The sequence below is a fragment of the Ochotona curzoniae genome, unplaced genomic scaffold (assembly GCF_017591425.1).
Source record: "Ochotona curzoniae isolate NIBS_2020 unplaced genomic scaffold, NIBS_Ocur_1.0 contig_2688, whole genome shotgun sequence".
Classification (NCBI taxonomy): domain Eukaryota; kingdom Metazoa; phylum Chordata; class Mammalia; order Lagomorpha; family Ochotonidae; genus Ochotona; species Ochotona curzoniae.
The window spans coordinates 19,460,237-19,479,051 of NW_024465553.1; the positions used below are offsets into that span (position 1 = coordinate 19,460,237).

At 40.4% G+C, this 18,815-nt stretch overlaps 1 protein-coding gene across 3 annotated transcripts in view; it reads right to left on the bottom strand.

The window, feature by feature from the left end:
- The window catches only part of SIPA1L1 (signal induced proliferation associated 1 like 1), a 291,662-nt gene that overhangs the window by 196,225 nt on the left and 76,622 nt on the right, over nucleotides 1–18,815 (bottom strand). For 2 of the 3 annotated variants that reach the window (XM_040975356.1, XM_040975355.1), the window contains exon 5: nucleotides 5,209–5,279. The gene's annotated coding sequence lies outside the window, so the exon portion shown is untranslated. Of the gene's footprint in view, nucleotides 1–5,208; nucleotides 5,280–15,952; nucleotides 16,040–18,815 lie in introns of all 3 variants that reach the window. The other variant, XM_040975354.1, reaches the window with a different exon arrangement.

Genomic DNA, 18,815 nt, shown 5'->3' on the forward strand with positions numbered 1-18,815 from the left:
TCCATCATTAAAAAATCCACCTTTTATAGGACTCCATATTCTATTTTTATTACAAAAGATTTGGATTTTTTTGTTTTTACTTACACACTTGTACTTAAAGTAAAATGCTTGCATTTTATACATATCTCCATGGGGTTACTTAAATATGGTTCAAGCTCTCAGAATATAGACTGTAGTCTTCATTTCTTTTGTATGCCTCAGAGAAATTAGGACAATATTCAAAGTCAAAGTTACCATATAGTATCACTGACAGGTCAGGCCTATTTGTCAAAAACTGGAACTGATTATCAGTCAGTCCCTGCCACAGCCTTCCCCAAGCCCAGAGCCCCTCCACAGCATAACGGCTGTGCTCACTGTGAGCCAGGCACTATGCTGGAAATGTTAGGCAGCAGAGTGCATAATAACTGGACTCCAAAGATAAGGGTACTTGGTACCTACATGTTTCTGAATCTGTTTCTGATAACACACTGTTCAAGATCTTTGTGAAGACCCCAACACCTTGTATAGATGGATTTTTAAAAAAATTGGCCCCATACTAAATTTATTTTCAACTCCATTTACCACAAGCATTTTAAAATACCCTCACAGACTGACTGATGAAACCCTTGCAACAACCTTCCAAGGTGCATGGGATCATTTCCTAGGCTGTCTTACTAAGGAGGAGAGTGAAGAACAGTACCACTTCCGTCAGGTGTACATGAAAGGTTTGAATCCAGTCTAGCGCTAGAGCTATGTATACAACACCACCGCACATGACAGTCTCCCTGCAAACAGCGTATCAGCCCTGCAAGTGTAAGAGCTAGTCTTGGCTTCTTTCATTTTTTAAGCTCTGGAGGCAATGACACACTTTAAAAAAAAAAAAAAAACTTGATACAATGCGAGACACAATTACTACTAGATTTTAACACGCTTCTAAATAATGCGTTTAGATGGAAGCCTCGGTGTGCTGTCTTTATTGAAAGGGACGTCTGCTCTGGACCACCATCAGCAAGATCAGCTACGTGCTGATGATACACTAAGAACGTCAGTGCCATCAACTGATTAGTGAGGGATTAATGCTGCTTTGAAAAATTTATTTTTAAGCATGTTAACATTTAAATGTTAAACATTTTCAGAGACTATTCTAACTCAAATAGCCTCATATATCTACAGACAAGGGAATTGTGGTAAAAATAAATAATTAATTAATTTTTTTAAAACCTTTGCCAACACTCCCTTGGACAACACGGCATCCAATGGTGTATTTGTCAGTACTCACAGAAGTACTGGCTCAAAGAATACCCTCAGCAACGGTAATTAATGCTGACATAAATCCAGATGCTGGGATGGCACTGAAGAGGACTGCTGGCTTCACATGACAATTAAAAGTGCTGCTCCAAGCATCCAGGAAAATTTTTTCCATAGAGATGTTCCAAAACCCTGGCTATGATGAGTTATGAGACAAAGCAACTTTGCCTTCTATCTCTGAAATCACACACACACACACACACACATCACCCCCCACATATCTACAGCAAAGGCACTCAGACAACATGACTTTATTTAGTCAAGATGGAAAGAACTGCTATGAATGGTAAAAAAAACTTTTATCAAAGGTCATTAAACTTGGCATTTTTATCTAATGCAAAATGGTTGCTTAAAACAACCTGGCCAGTGTGCTTGGGATTATAAATACCCAATCTTGTAAAAAAAAAAAAAATGGCAAACATTAAATAAAACAAGAAAAGGCATTTAATTTAGCTTATGGTGTGTATAAATACGCACTTTCAGGACCATTATTTTACATTAAAAATGTAAAATAACCCTGCCACAGGTTATAATTAGAACACAGTGAATTTTCTTACTGTGGCTTTCAGCATGGCACTATTAAGGCCTGTTGTTTAGGTACACAACTAAAGAGCAGGCTGGGAACTGTCCTAATTTCTTTGCAAGTTATCAGCTGAAACTAAAGTTTCCTTAGAGGGAACTCCACCATGGGCCTGGCCAGTTTCCTTGTTGTTCACACAGACACAAGCAGGATTTACAGTGCCCACAGCTGAACCTCCCAACAGTCCTCATGGGCTTCATTTGCTCAAATAATACGCAGCTCCTCCTCCCAGTAAATGGCAATTTAAAACAAATTCAGTCATGCATGCTGATGGGCAGCACTCCAGAAACAAGCGAGCCTCCCCTGGGGAGCAGCTGCAGCTTCTGTCAACCTAATCCTGTCATGCAGTGCCCTGGACTTGCATGTGATCAGCACACAGAGCACCTGTCCTTTCACCTTCCGCGTTTCAGAGCTGGCTGGATTATGCATGCACTGCAATACTACCAACTATTTTGACTCAGGGGCTCCTATGGACTTATAAGAAGCCAGCACTCAAAACACTTACTGGAGAACTATGGTCTAGTCCCATATACTGTGCCCGGGTGTGTGACTGGGAAAACCTTTGTAATTCCCTCCTAGCCTCCAAAGACACATCTTTAAAATGGGAATGGAATGAGAAAGACAATACTTAAAGCAAGGCTAGCATGCTTCAATAAACAAGACAAGACCTACCGCTGAGCATTCCCTCCAGTCTCAGACCTGGTAGGAACAACTGCTGGCCACTGCAGTTCATGCTCAGACAACTCAAATAAGGAGCAAGAGTAGCTCAAGGAAGTGAAGACGCAGAGCTCCCAGAACGTAGCAGTAAAAACAATGATTTAGACCAAACCAAACAGCTGAACAACTCAACTTTCATTTCAGCTCCTTATTGTAATACACTTGGCATCTTGACTCAACAAGCAAACCCAACCAGGTCAACCATGCAAAATATTTGTCCATCAATACAACCTCTTCACATCTATGATGAAATATTTGCACACAAGCGCTGCAGTTTTGCTCTACACTTACCACCACTGGTTTTACTATGGATGAATCCAGTCACCAATGAACATTTGTTAATAAAGGTACAAATGTTGTAATGTTGGAAGCACATCCAAAGAAAGGTTTTTGACACACACACACCCCAAAAAACCCTATATATGGATAGGCCCTTATACCTACCTTCATTCTACTTATCACTCCAAAGGTTTTAAACTTCCACATGAATATACTATTATATATCATTTGTAAAGTGTCAGATTCTCACAGTACCAAAACCCACATTTATAAAACATATATAATCTCGTTCTTAAAAGACTAAATGTATGTGAAACAAATTTAATCCAAGAAGGCTCACAGGCTTATGAATCAAAAGTAAACTGATGGCACTTTCAAAAGAAAACAAAGAATATTTTCAAGTCGGGAAGCTTAGCAAGGGCTTCTCAAGACACAAAATGTAATAATCATAGGGAAAAAAATCAATTAGATTCAATCATATGAGACAATTTTTATCATCAAATGCTACAACCTAGGAGGAAATAGTTTAAAAATTTAAAACCTAAGAAAAGGAGAATTGGGATCTAGGATATGTAATAACAATGTTTACTGCGACTGGTTTATAATGGCCTGCTTGAAGAGGGTTAAGTCAGTGGAGGAAGAAGAGATGCTGGCAATTTCTTGCCAGTGAAAAATTAAGGGCTAGCGGCTAAAGGAGAAGAGATGTGTACAAGACTACTTGAAGCAGAAGGCAGGAAGCAAAGGTCAGACAGGTGTCAGGGATGTGTGAGTTTTTTAAAAACATACTGCACTCAGTGCCACTGTTTCCACCTAAGAAGGAGTTAAAATGGCATTTTTGACATCCTAATAAATTGCTTTCAGAAAGCTTTTTCTCGGATTTAATGCTGGAAGCAATGATCCTTATTTAACTTTACTCAGTTCTCCAGATCAAAGAGCATGTTTGGATGGATGGAAAATACATTTTACTAAAAAAAATGATTCATATCATACTTCAGATATTCTCAAAATCTAAAAATGAACGTTTTCTAAAAATTAGCCTTAAGTCTTCTGTAAGAATAAAGCAAAACTCTAACGATATAAACAAAATAATACAAAATGTCATAATTAAAGTTTTCCAGACATAAGTCCTGAGCTGTGACTTTCACATAAAACACACTTATGGCTGTGTCTCTGCTCTTTCGTTGGATTCCTAAAGCACACCACCCTGCCCCACAGGTGCTGACAGACGAGTGCGCAGTAAACAGTTACTGTAGTGTTCAGGATATCAAATGGTATGCTTTTGCAATAAACATTTTACATGTATTGAAGCTTTTATTTTTTAATGCAAAGCTAAATACATGAAGAATGATGGATCAAGTAAAGCACAGGTGTACTGGTCTCGTCTGATGGAGCCCCTCTGCATCTCTGACCACAGTGTCAAAGGACCGCTTCACTCTGTCCTTGCAATGAACACCATCGGATGTGATTCTACACATCCTGGTGCGAGAAGGGTCTAAACACTAGGATTCTCACAGAATGGTTAGAATCTTATACTGAACTGCCAATTTTTTCTTCCCAAACATAAACTAAAACACGATTCAAGTACCATCAACACAAAAGTGAAGAGTTTTAACTAAAATAACTAAGGTACCAAATAAACGAAAACCAATACTGAGAATTAGTATTAGTGAAAAATCCAAAGTATGTTGTTTTGGGCTAAAATAACACTGCATCTTACTTTCATAAGTGAAAGGAGAGACATCATAAATACTCGGTTAAAAAAAACATGAAGAATAATTTAATATACTGACTCAATCACTGATGGCAAACAAGATCTGGGATCAAATCCCAGCTCAGCCACTAAAGAGCGATGTGACCACTCAGATGAACCTTATTAGTAACTTACATGAGAATATCTATAAACATTTCATAGGAGAGTAAGGAGGATTAAATGACACAGAATACAAAAGTCTTCAGCAAAATTTTGGGTAGAAATTGTACAAGGGTAACTTTTGTTGCTGTTAATAAAAATTTTTCTCAACAAAAACTTGAAATTACCAAAAGGCCTTTGGCTTTAAAAAAAAAAAAAACAAAAACCACAACAAGCAAAGACTTCCAGTTTGCAAACTTTGTCTTGTGGTCAGAATAGCACTGTGGTAAACAATAAAATTCCATTTTCAAGCAGCAATAAGGCAGCCTTCTCTTTTCCAAGTCCAAGTAAGTTGAGTATAGGAATATTAAAAACAATCACTTGTAATCAACCGTTATCAGCAATTCTTTACTTACGCAATGGCACACATACACTCCAGCCAAAGAAGCTTATTATCTTCTAAGTGAACTGGAAAGTCACACTCAGGTCCTCTTACCTGGGAGCCAACTTGCTGCAGGAACACGAGAATGACTTCCCAGCACAGGCTGCCACCATCCGCACGAGTACCTGTAATTAAAACAGATTTATCAGAAGGTGTGGCATTCTATCAACCTTTCACCTGCACATCTCCTTGGGAAAGATCTGGCACAACCTTACTCTGCGAAGACGCTGCAGGTCTCCATCTAGCAAGAAGGGAATCTATGGGAGAAAAGAATCCAGGAAAGCGGGTTAGAGACACAGCAGGGCCCGCCTCACCTGGCACATCACTGAAGCTCCACGTGAAGACAAAGGGAATACCACAGCGACAGAGGCAGTTTCAGAGCTACAATGAAAGGGCCCCTGGGAGGCATTTTCTACCTGATCTTCCTTCATCTGGAAAGTTGCAGTTTAACAACACATACCACTTTGTTGTTCATGGCTAAGGTTCTTCTTGCATTTTATAGTATACTTGTTGGATGAGGGCACCGATTCACTTTATGAAGCCAGTAATTCTCTACTAGTGTCTGTGCCACAATCCAGGGTCCACCTCCTGTCCCTCATCCAAGGGCTGTTCCAAAAGAACAGCATCCAGGAAAGACTTTCTGATATGTTTCACTTGGAAACCATTCCATGTTGTGAATTCTAGTGGCACATTGCTGGCAACTGCCTTATGACTGTTTCCCCTCTATCTTACAATAATGTTACATCTCTATACAGGCAGGGTCAACAAAAGCAGCCTTATATTGATGTCTGCTGTCTGTTAACATTGCAGTTAGAGCCTAAATGTGTTTAATCTCATCAAATGCCGTCATGAGCTTTACTGATATATTCATGTTTAACCAGGATATTTGCTTGAAAACATTTACTTAAAACAAGAAAGTATACATCTATGACAATTCTCCCTAGTTTGTCTTTGATCTGAGAGTCAACAATTCCAATCCATTTTATGTAGGGCCAGTACCCAGAGTGTCAAAACCATTTACAGAGTGCTGTTTATTTTAAATTACAAAGTCCTTAAACCTTCTAATTACATGACCTGCTTTAAATTTTTTCAGCTTCCATATCCTCATGCAAAAACTGACAATAACATTGCCTACCTGATGGTACTATGGAGGATTAAGTAAGAAAACATGTACAACAAGGCCCAACATCAAGGTTGGGAACACAGTTACTTTCTCAGTTCCCATATTATTTCAAGATGGCAGACTCTAGTTCTACTGTCAAGTCTTCTTCTTTAAAGATCTGTAAGATCTCTGGTTTCATTTTCTAATAGAAGAAAACGAGACTACTGAAATCACAAAGCTAACTTTGCTTACCATATTTTACCTTGCTCAACACATGAAATACACATCAATCAAAAGGTGAGAAAAACTGTACCTTGATTCTAATCCTCAACTCTGAATGAGGCCTTGCTCATAGAGAACCCTCCACACCAGAGAATACGAGATCACAATTTTACAAGAACATAGCTCTTTTTCTTTCCTCTGCCTTATTCAGCCAAATGTTCCTAGATTGTCAGTTCACTAAATCAGTTTTCTAATTTTTCCGTAAAAACTCTCAATGAAGCCATGTGAGTGAATGATATCGTCCATCAGCTACAACTGTTTCACATGAACGTGCCATCTCATCCCCACATAAAATACATGCCCATTTTAAAGACCCTAACATAAACATTTTATTTTACACTTGGCTCGGTCTTCTGGTCCCAAGGAACCTGGTCCTTAGATGAAGGTGTTTGCCCATGTCTGAATGTACACACAGATGTACCTTCCCCTACTAGGTTTAGGTGCCAATGTTCACATTATCTTGTTCATTATACTTCAATAAGATCATGGAAGGGAGGGCCTCTACCACGGGAGTTAAGACACTGCTTGTGCTGTGTACATGCCAGACCGAATCCCCTGAGCTCCAGGCCTGTCTCCACTGCTGACTTCTGTCCACTTCTTGCTAACACACACCCTGGGAGGCATTAGGTGACCACTCCAAAGACTTGGCTTCCTGCCACCCACCTGGATTGAGACTCCAGCTGCAGGGGGTTTTGCAAAGTGAACCAGATCTTTATCTATCTCTGTCTTCCTCTCAAATAAATAAAAATGTAATAACTTTCTCAAACATTTGTGGAGAATGGAACATTTTGATACAACTAAAGAGAAATCTATGCATAGGTTTTCCATAATACATGTTTTCCAATAACATCTGAAGACCATTCATGTGCATATCTGCATGTGTACACACACACACACAATCAATCTTCGGAAAGCACATTTAAAAAAAAAACGTATCATGAGGGCAGGTGCTGTGACCATAGCAAGTTAAACGTCCCCTTGCAGCATCCCACTTGGGTCGCAGGTCAAGTTTCAAGTGCTCCACTTCCAAGAGTCTGTGAAAGCAGTGGAGAATGGTCCAAGTACTTCGCAGCCTGCACCCGCATGGGAGACCTGGAAAAAGCTGCTGGCTTCTGCTCAGTTCAGTTCCAGCCAGTGTGGCCAGATGGGGTGTGAACCAACGGACAGCAGATCCATCTCTCCCTAGTCTGTAACTCTGCCTTTCAAAAAAAATAAGAATAATCAACCTTTACTCTACAAGTTTACCATAAAGCAAGCAATACATGGACTTCAAAATTAACTGAATTATTAATTCCATTTTTCCCATGCACTTTTCAAAGTACCTTCATAGCATCACCTGCAACTTAGGCATTCTGAATTCCCTCATATAATGTAAAAAAAGAAAAAACCAAAACAAAAACAAAAAACTTCAGGTCCATAGCATAAAGAGTAAAGTCTAAATCAACTGTATCTTCTCATACAAGGAAGCAAGTCTGGGCCTGACTCACAAGTACCTGACATCATGGAACAAAAGAGGAAAAAGGCCAATGTCGCTTCTCATGATTACACTGACTGCAAAAAGAAATAAAGAAGTAAAATTCAGTGTCCCAGGATGAGACAGAGAATCAATAAGCTGGGAACTGTGGGTGGGACGGTCTCATCTCAACCACTGAAAAGTGTGAGACAGTCACGTCCCATTGTAACAGCCACAGATCAGGAGAGTCTGGGAATTTTCTACTTCTTTCTTCTGAAGCTTCTCTGATTTCAAAACATTCTCCTATAACCCCAAGAAAGAGTACTGAATGGCATACTTTTCTTCTTCTAGAATGAATGCTAATTTGACTGAGAATTTTATACTGGTCCCATTGAAGTACATGAAGCTGTTCTTTGTGTCCACAGCGAGCCCAGAAGGACTGACATTCAACACTATTTGTAATGACTCCGGGAACCTACGAGGTGGCAAAGGGTATTACTTTCAGGAACATGAATTGTCTGACTTTGTCCCTAGGTATGAGCAGAAACTAGACTCTGGGCTCCGAATACCTGAGCCTTAAAACCCGGAACATTCCAACACCACTGCCATTTCACCTTCACAGTGCCTTGTTCTGCTTTATTTTAACAACAGCAACATCATCTAGACAGAAATCGGTAACCGGTAACTAAAGAACACGTCCGAGACTCCCTGCCTTTCACACGATATTTATTTCCAAGAGGTACATGCATGCAGAGCTAGGCTCTTCTTCCTCCTATGCAGACAGGTATCCGGGGCTGTAATACACACCGGGGCTGGGGGAGGGAGTTCCTGTGTTCCCTCATTTCAGCAAAGGATGACAGTGGGTCCCCAATAGGAGTCGATGGCACCTCTGTTATGGAAATCTTCCCTACTGGCTTCTTTTCTTTACAAGAAAAGGGTGGTTGCACTGCAGCTACTGATACCTACACCTTCAATATTCCTTTTTAGTTCAGCAAAGGCCTGAAATGCACATTGATCCTGTTTAATCAGCTTAGCACAACAAGCTCACTACCATTAAGAAAAAAAAGGTCAGTCATGACAGAAAGTCACATCCACGCATATTTGCTCATTTTCCAAAGGACTTTTTGCAAAGGTCTTCCCTAGTACTTTAACTACCAGCAGCATCCTCGGCTTCAAACCAACCAGAAATGGTTTCCATTGAAAACCAATGCTTACATCACATTCATTTAGGACAAAAAAAAAAAGTGAAAGCTTTAGAAAGGACTAAATTCAACAAGTTTTCAACATGTCTTACTGATTAGTCTAACTTTCTCACAGCAAACATGGCCAACAGGATCCAGGAACATCATATGAAGTCATCTCTCCAGTGTACTGAAGAGTTTCCTATGCATTAGACATTGACTGCAAAACTATGAAATGGAATTGAGAAAGGCTCAGTTTTCAAACAGAGTGTAACACTGTGAAATATTTTACACTACAGTGTGAAAGTCAGATCTCAGGACTCTGAATTCAACTGCTATGAGCACAAAATCTATCTTCTGACAATGGCATAACGCAATGAGGTCTAGCAATTTCAAAGAAAGATGGCAACAGGAGCAGCAACAGACACAGGTAGTGCTGGGGAGACCAAATCTTCAAAGAAGCATTTTTTCCTTCTGTTTTTCTATTGCCATATTGGGATTTTTTTTTTTAATCTTAGTATTTTAGGCTACCAATGTAGTAGCCTAGTGGCTAAAGTCCTCACCTTACATATGCTGGAATCCTATATGGGTGCCAGTTCATATCCCAGCTGTTCCATTTCCATCTAGCTCCCTGCTTGTGGCCTGGGAAAGCAGAAGAAGGACAGCCCATAGCCTTGTGACCCCGCATGCACATGGAAGACCCGAAAGAAGCTCCTGGCTCCTGACTGGCTCCACTCCAACTACTACGGCCAACTGGGGAGTGAATCAGCAGACAGAAGAAGTCTCTCTAGAAATCTGACTTTCCAACAAAAAATAAATCTAAAAAAAAGTATACAAAAATTAATTCATTTCAGCTCTCTCTATTCAATGTCAACATTTCTTTTCTATAAATAAGTATCAGAATTAGAAAAATAAACTCCAAATTGCCAGAAGAGAGAAGAACAATCTCATCACCCGACCTCACTTTTGGCCAAGCTTCCTGCACTTCCTTCTACACTCTGCGGTTTGACTCAGGTAAGTGTAATCTTGACTAGGAAGCAGATATGTTAATTCAGGACAATGACCCTTGCTGAAGCAAAAGAACAGTGGTAGTACGTGATCTGAATGTTTAAAAGTAATCCACAGGACTTCCCATTGTTAGTGATTTCTGTTCTATTTAGTTATCTCATCTGAAAACTATTTCAAAGTGTTATTAAAGTTCTGACAATACATATTCAAAAAGCACTTCAAAATTTTTATCACTAACCTATGGAATCAGGGGAAAGAAATCTTAATTTAAATAACCACTTTTTTCATAATGGCTACTCCATAGGAAAAATCATTCGAGATTCATTCGACATTAATTGAACAAGCACTTATTTAGCATTATACTCAGCTACAGAGACAGACACGAACAAAGAGATAGCAATGGACATGGACCCCCTACATGCCAAACACCTCTAAGCTCAACTACAAAACTTCGTCACAATCAATCCTCGTTTGTTTTCAATAAATCTGTCACTAATAACAATAGTAATAGTGGAACAATTTGCATTAAGTAATATAAAAAGTTGAATTGTCTTCAAATAACAGTATGATAGCTGTATTTTTATAAATAATCTATATGATGAAAGGTTCAGCCAGGTCCTTCTGGACCTCCTTGGCAATATTACAAGCAGAAGCTGCCAGTCTGGCTAGAGCTGTCTCCTGTCCCAAAAAGGGGAAGCTAGCATTGGAAAGGTTTCCCAGGGTCCCCACTAAATGCTTCCAACAGTCTTAAACCCCATGGGATTCATGCGCTATGCAAGACTCTGGATATAAAGCAGACCATAAATAACCTCTGTTTGACACCCTAGGCAAGGCTTTGGATATTAAGCAGACCATAACTTCTATCTGTGGTAGATTCAGTGAATGTGTATACAAAGTACATGCAGAAATTCCTCTATTAAAATATGCTTATGATATCATGTTTTCAGTCATTTTAACACCATGAACTCAGCAAGTTTATTAATTCTGAAAATTTATACAGTCAGAATTATACTCAACAGAACAACTAGGTTTAATGGTCTTTCCTCAGTTGTGGAAATTAAAGATTTGAACTTTCTTAAGCCATATCTTTCAAAGAACTTAAAATTTCAGTTTGAAAGAGATGGAGCTAGGGCCTGGCACGATGATATAGTGGTTAAAGTCCTCGCCTTGAATGTGCCGGGATACCCATGTGGTTGCTGGTTCTAGTCCCCGGTGGCCCTGCTTCCCATCCAGCTCCCTGCTTATGGCCTGGGAAAGCAGTCAAGGATGGTCCAAAGCCTTGGGACCCTGCACCAACTTGGGAGACCTAGAGGAGCTCCTGGTTTCGGATTGGCTCAGCTCCAGTGGCTGTACTCACTTGGGGAGTGAACCATTGGATGGAAGATCTTCCTCTCTGTCTCTCCTCTCTGTATATCTGCCATTATAATAGAAATAAATAAATCTTTAAAAAAAAAAAAAAGAAAAATGGAGCTAAAGATAAAATTTTAATTCAGCACGAAAAAGTAATCCTATCACTGACCTCACAACCATCAACAGCTTATCAATCCCTCCATTAACTAAGTACTTCATCCTTTTGAAAAGAAACAAACCCTGTGACCCTCTACGTTCTCAATGGTCAGCTGGGAGGACTGCATCTATTTCACAGAGTACAGACTGACTCCCTTACTCTGGACCTCCTCACTCCACTCGCCCTCCTCGGGATCAGCAGCCACACACGCTGAGCTCCTACACGCCTGTGACAGCCTCCCCTAGGGTCAGGGTGGTGCTTGCTTCTTCCAACGACACTTATACAACAAACTGACCGTTTACAGAACCCCTAACAAAAGAAGGGGAAAAAAACATTAGAGAAAACATTCAGAAGAACACAAGCAAAAAAACAAACAAACAAAAAAAAAACCTGAGGCTTCAAAGACATTCTGAGGTTGGGAATTAAGGGGAAATGTGTAGTGAAGGTACAGGCATTAGGATGCCGAGCTTGTAACTGCTTTCCTCAACACTGGAATTTCATGAGTCCTGGTTCAAGTCCTGACCGCTCTGCTTCTGCTAACGCACCTGGGAATTCACTTGATAATGGCCTGAGTGCAGACACTGGCCCAAGTGCTCAGGCTCTTGTTCTCCAATGAGAGACCCAGATGGAGTCCCAGGCTCCTGGCTTTGGCCTGCCCAGTCCTGAGTACCATGGCCATTTGCAGAATGAACCAAACAGATAAAGATACCTCTTTCTCACTGCCCACAACAACGGCCCTCCCCTCCCCACTAATGACCTTGCCTTTCACATAAACAAACTTAATGTGTATGTATTTTTAATGCTTGCTGAAACATTAGTCATTTCTTAAGCTCCTGTTCCAAACCTGTAACAGGTCTCCCTGTCCGCACGTGGTCCCAACAGCTGCCAGCTGCTCCTCTCTTCAGCCACTTCCCTCCAGGAAGGCCCCTTACTGTGAAAGCTCCCATTGTCCTCCATCCCCTCATCTCTAGGACTTTCCACATACTTTCTTTGACCTTAAAGTTTTTCATCATTTTCCTTCTGCTACAAGATCAGAGGCTACAGGAACACCAGATCTCTGTGACTGGTTTTTCTTTCCAACCCTTCCTCTCCCCTGAAAACAGGAATTAAAGGAATAGAATGTCAAGGCTTTTGTGCATAAATTATCCAAATATGGAGGTAATGCAACATCCCATCACCTCTAACACTCCCAAAGTCAGGGTTTGGACAGATCCAGACAGCTTTTCTCACAGCAAGACAAGGAACTCAACAAAACTCTCTCAAGGCCAAAGACAGCTTTATCTGAGTAAGGTTTTCATTAGTGATAAAAGAATCAAACACTGAACTGAAACATAAAAATGCAGCCATGGAAGGGAGGAGAAGCCTGTCCCATCACACTGTATTTCTGAGATACATTAATAATCCTTTCTCCTCAAACACTTTTCTTCAAAAGAAAAATTAATATCTTGCACTCCATACTCATGAGTAGTTGTAAAAATAAACTAGCACACATTAGGATGCAGAATTTTAAGTTACTGATTAATCAAATTAATTAAAGTTGATTTACAAAATGGATTTTGATCTTACATCTGTTTTCGATGTCCAACATTTCAGGATCAACAAACCCATAACAAAGACTGCATGCCTCGTACCACCTTTATTTCATGGGAGTGGTAGCAATGAAGCAAAGAGAAAGGCCGAGAGACTGGAATTCAACAGATTTTTCCCTCCTTCCTTTGGCCAGCACATTCCCTGATACTGTAACAAGAAACAGAAGCTTACATCGAATTCTGAATTCAGGGAAGACCAAAAAAGCCACGGCTAAAACAGAAAGTGACATGGAAGATAGGGGGATCTGGTATTGTTCGGCCTCTCCTTGAACTCTTCCTGGATGTCAGAGGTTAGTTCCTAGAAGGGCTCGCCCACAGTTAAAATCAAGTTCATGAATCCAATCAAACAATGTCAAGTAGGGAAGCCAGGGTGGGAGGCAATCCTGCTCGCCTTCAATTTTTGGATCACTTCCAAGATTTTTGCTTCTCCTCCTACCAGCAGTACCCATCAATTCCCATAGTAACCAGCCCACAGCTTTTCAACTGGTCCAAGGATAAAGTAGGCAAGCTGCACACAGAAGCACAGGAGAACACGACCCAAAACCCTCGGCACCAAACTGCTAGTGGGTTAGCAGCACATGCACACCACTTCAGCTGCCCGCTACCCTCGTTCCCCAACTCCCTCCTGGAAGGGTCCCTTCTTTTCTCCCTTCCACCTGAGGTCGAGACGATGAAGGAGATTTTTTCCTGTAAGACTGCACAAGGCAATTCTGTTTTCTGATGTCATTTTGGTTGAAGTCTGGTGCTAAAGCAATCATGCCCCTTCAATACATGGTGTGTAAATGTTTACTGAATAAAAGAACTCCCTAGAACAGATATGAAGGTTGGAAAAATAAGGCAGGTAGGAAGGATGTAGGCTGCAGGAACAGGGATGAAGAGGCAGGAGGAGGAGCCAGCTGAGCAGGCTGCAGGTCTCTGTGCAGAACTGGGCCATCTGGTTAGCAGTTCAAGGCTACAAAGGGGCCGGGGGAACAGAGCATTCTGTCTCCAGTACACTCCTCAAGGACCCTGCGGCCTGGAGAGGGTGACTTTCAATGGAGAAAAAGGAATCATCAGAAATAGAGCAGCTGTCAGTGATTTGCCAACCTTTACATGGATAAAAAAACAAAAAAAAAAAAATCTAGCTGATCCTACTATGCTGGTGTTAAGGAACTATTGACAAGGTCTGGTTTTTCTGTTTTTGTTTTTTATCTAAAACCTACGGTGGCATTCTGCAGAATTCAACATAACGGCTTAAAGGAAAGTAGAAACAGAGGTGCCCATGGTGCCAAGATGTACATGTGTGCACACCTGGAGGTAAGTACTGAGTAACGCAGCTGCAGAGTTACAGCGCAGGCCTGTGGACACATCACATTTCAATACATTTGGTCTCAAATTATGTTCCATTAAAGACTGTCCAGGCAGTACAGATCAATTCCTTAAACCTTTACTGTTACATACATGATATCCTACTAAGAATATATAACAAAACAGAAGGCCTGGGCCCGGCGCAATGACCTAGAGGCTAAAGTTCTTGCCTTGAATGAGCCGGGCATCCAATATGGGCACCGGTTCTAATCCCAGCAGCTCCACTTCCCATTCAGCTCCCTGCTTGTGGCCTGGGAAAGCAGTCGAGGACGGCCCAGAACCTTGGCATCCTGCACCCATGTGGGAGACCTGGAGGAAGTTCCTTGCTCCTGGCTTTGGATCGGCATAGCACCAGCCATTGCAGATGGAAGATCTTCCTCTCTGTCTCTAATCCTCTCTCTATACCTGACTTTGTAATAAAAATAAATCTAAAAAAAAAAAAAAAACAAAAAACAAAGGCGGCCCCAAAATATGACTCAGCATTACCACCAATACAGGGGAAATGGAAGGAACCATATGACAACAAGAATGTTTGCTGTGACAGAAATGGGAGGTTATGATTGACTATTAACAGTAATGAATATTTTTAAATTGAAATTGTTAAAGCTTAGAAGATGAGAAACACTCTAGTTATACAAAAAAAAATCTTAGATCAATGCATTTAAACATAAATTGAAATTTATAAAAATATCACAATCAAATTAAAAGGATATTTTGCAAACTCAGAAGCTGCACTTACAGTTTATGTGTGACATCATATAGGCAATAACAACGAGGGCAATTATGAAAAAGAAGAGTAGTATCTCCTGGACAGAAGTGTTAGGAGCCCAAAATAACTAACACGGTGTGAAAGCTGTTTCATAAGCAGTTCCTCAAATAGATAAAAATTCTATGAATACTTCAAAAAATGATAAAACATAAAATGTGACACTTAAATCAGTTAAAAGAGAAATAGTGTAGGAACCACCATGTCGTCCCATGGAAAAGAAAATGGTGCTATCAATTCACATCAAATCAAAAGTGAGGCCGACCAAGAAGGGTAAACACAAAAAAACCATAAATGTATGAAAACAAAGCAGAAAACATTTTGCACAGTCATGCAGCATATAAGGCCTTTCCAATTAGGCCATAAAATCCCTAAATCACAAAGCAAAAAATTAATAAATGTTTATGAGAAGTTTATATATAGTAAGTTAACTGTAAGTTAAGCACAAACAGCAAAACATATATCCAGTGGAAAAAACTGCCAACCCCTATCACAAAGGGCTAATTTACTTCTTATATAAAGCATTGGTCTCAAAAGATAAAAGGGCCTGAGAGCCGACTCACTGCTCTTACAGATGGGATCTTATGCCCAACTTCACTTAAATAACAAGAAAAATGCTTAAGGAATCGACAGTGCAGCTCCATCTTCACCTGTGAAATCGGCAAAGATCACAAGGTCAGACCACACACTTCTAGCAAGGAGAAAAATATGCATTGCCAATGGGTGTGCAAATTTGTTCAATAACTAAGAAGGGCAGTTTAGTAATACATAATGGCAGATGTTATGTCCTTTAACCCAAAAAATCCCTCCCTATACATTGCAGACTTGCAAGTTCAAGGATACCCACTATAGCACTGATAATAATACCAAATGCTCAGAAACAGTTTAAAGCCAATAATTAAAATGCTGGGTAAGAAGGCAAAACCATAGATAGGAATGAAACAGAGTAACAGAACAGCATGCCACAATCTGTATAAAAATACATTTTCATAAAGCATAGATCTAAATGCAATGTAGCATTTCTGGACTTCATCCTGGAAAATAAATGGGATAATTGCATAAAAACTGAGGGAATCCAAATACCAACTACAAAGTTTAGTTCATCTCATAACCTTGGGATCTTTATTCCTTGGGTATTTAATAGCTGTTTTAAAACATGAAATTTAACTTAAAAATGAATTAATTCTTTATTAAAGTTATACCACTCACGTATTCATCTCTATCTACAGACTGTTAAGGAGTGTATGTATGTGTATACATGCATATACATGTATGTGTGTATACATGCATATACATGTATGTATATGTATATATGTATATATATAAAATCATTTCAAAAATACCTAAATACACATCCGCCTCACTAATTGCTTTGAGGCCCTTAAGGGTAGCGGCTGTATCAGCTCAACTCTGTTGTACACAGTCTAGAGAATATCTGCCACATGCTAAGGATTTAATAAATGAAAACAGAAATTAGTATGTTCTAGTTCAGTGATCCAATTAGCGATTAACAGGAAATTTTGCATTCCAAATATCCAAGCTTGGCCTTTAACAACTCCCTTTGATCTTGACCCACAGTAACACAGAGGAAAAGCACCGAGGGACACAGAAAGGTCGAGTGATTCTACTGAGAACTGGAGTAGGAAGAGAGGAGCGCCAACCTAACTGCAACAGGACATGTTCTAAACATTCTGCAGTGTGCTAGAGGCTGCAGGAAATACACACATGGAGGAGACAGTTTTTACAACACAAGTTGACCAAAAGTAGCTGAAAGTAAGCACTCCGACTTTAAATTGCCTTGGATTCTCAGAAATGCTTTGGAGGGAAGCTCTTAAAATGTTTTCAAAATATTTTTTATTTTGCAAAAAAAAAAAAAAAAAAGGATAAAACTCCAATTCTCACAAACTTTTGATTTTTTACAACATGTTCCAGGAAAACCTCCTGGATAGCATGATTAAGAAGTCAGTCAAAAGAGTAACCTTAAACTCCACCAATAACCTAATGTTCTAAATAGCCAAAATCCAAAAGTAAATTGGAAAATATACTGTGTTTTGCCATGGTTATACTCATGCTTCTCCCAAGAGCGTACAAATCAGAGCTCTGAGCTCCAGCTCTAGCACTGTGCAGCAGCCTGGCCCCGGCAGGCCGGCTCAGCTCTGTGATGGCCCATCTTTCTCTAAACAGCAGGCCTTCTAGCTCCAAAATCCTGATCCTTCCTTCCTCCCTTCCTTCATATCCCAAATAAAAAGCACAGACTTCACCATCATTCCATACAAATAAATACAAACAAAATAATGCATTTGTGTGTGCTGAAGCGAGGAGCTACCCAGAACAGTTGCTTCCTATTTCCAGAGTTGCTCAACACACGCATACACACTAATATATTATGCAAAACTTTACTAATTTTAAAATTATTCAAAAGACAAGGAGACACACAATGATTTTCCATCTCCTGATTCACTCCTGAAATGTTTCCAACAGTCAGGACTTAGGATTTCAGTCATAACCTCAGTTCAGGTCTCCCACACCATAGCAAGGACCCAAGCTCTTCCCATGGAGCTCAGCAGAAGAAAAACTAGACAGATGTGGAGCTGGAACCAGAACCAGGTACCTCCTGAAAGCGGAGGCGAGTCCACGGAATGCCCCAACTACTTCACGTCTACCCCTAAAGTAATACTTGATTACAAAGTGATCGCGTATACAAGTAGCTCTCAAATGCTTAAAAATGAGATTTATCCAACAGCCTGCGAAAATTCATTTAAAATGTGGATGTCCGGGCCCAGCGCGGTGGCGCAAGTGGTTAAGGTCCTCGCCTTGCACACCCGGGATCCCATATGGGCACCGGTTCTATCCCGGCAGCTCCACTTCCCTTCCAGCTCCCTGCCTGTGGCCCGGGAAAGCAGTCGAGGACAGCCCAAGGCTTTGGGACCCTGCACCCGCGTGGGAGACCTGAAAGAGGCTCCTGGCTTCGGATCGGCATAGCATCGACCGTTGCACTCACTTGGGGAATGAATCATCAGATGGAAGATCTTCCTCTCTGTCTCTCCTCTCTGTATATCCGCCTTTCCAGTAAAAATTAAAAAAAAAATAAATCTTTAAAAAAATGTGGATGTCCAATAATGAAACATTCATTCAATTTTTCACTCCTTCACTTCTAGTCTTATCAAACCTCCCACCTCGGCTGACAGGTGACCTGGTACAAGCAAACTTGTGTGCATCTCTTTCAGCGGTGGATCCTGCTGCCTTGGTATTTATCTTTTGTTTATAATTCCTAGAACATGGAAGGAGAAGGAATACACCAGGGCGTGATGCCAGCACTCATCTGTATGCAAAGACATTCCAACTCTCAGTGGAGTTTTCTTCCCGACGTTAGCTCTGGACCACCAGCTTGGAAGGCTACCGCACAAAAAGCAAACGAGCATCTAC